A 774-nucleotide genomic window follows, 5' to 3' on the forward strand; every position below is an offset into this window, starting at 1 on the left:
GGATACGGAAGAATTCAGGACAAAAGATCCAGAGAGGGACAAAAAAAGATAGTTGAGCAGTCTTCCTCCCTTTATAGAAGGCGGAACAGAGAAAGGGTGGGTTTCCGCTTTGTAGCTTGTCAGTCTGGTGCCCGAGAGGCCAAAGTGAGGGGCGTTTAAGACATCTTCAAAGAAAGTGCGAGACTGATTTTTCCTAAAGTCCTACCACAGGAAGGGAAAAAGAACCCGCCAAAAAGTAGCCAAGTCAGCAGCCAGCGTTGGTTTGCCTTCCTCTAGTCCCTTTGACTCTTCATTATTGAAATCATCCCACTTCCTTCCTGCTTCCGGGACCGAGGCTCACAGAGCCCTTTTCAGACCCCGAAGAAGACCACATCAAGGACAAGCTAGGTCTCTGGCTTCCACACGCGGGGGACACAGGTTTCATCTGTTGGAGACCGAATGCCCTCAAGTTTGCGCTGCGCTTAATCAGGTGACTCAGAACTGGAGAACCGCTCTGTGCGAGATAGCTGCTAAGAAAAACCCCGCCGCACTCGAGGAGACGCAGGAACCAGGCTGCTTCTCCACTAGCCTCGCCCTGGTTCAGGGGGCTGGGACGGGGCGGAGCTTCCCCACTGGCCACGCCCGAGCCTAGAGGGCCGGGGCAGGGCGGGGCTTCCCCAATGGCCGCGCCCGAGCCTAGGGGGCCGGGGCGGGGCGGGGCTTCCTCTCCCGCGCTGGGTGGGGCGGAGCTTCCCCACTTGCCGCGCCCGGGCCGGGGCGGGGCGGGGCGGAGCT

Source organism: Bubalus kerabau, chromosome 4 (genome assembly GCF_029407905.1).
Source record: "Bubalus kerabau isolate K-KA32 ecotype Philippines breed swamp buffalo chromosome 4, PCC_UOA_SB_1v2, whole genome shotgun sequence".
NCBI classification, from domain to species: Eukaryota; Metazoa; Chordata; class Mammalia; order Artiodactyla; family Bovidae; genus Bubalus; species Bubalus kerabau.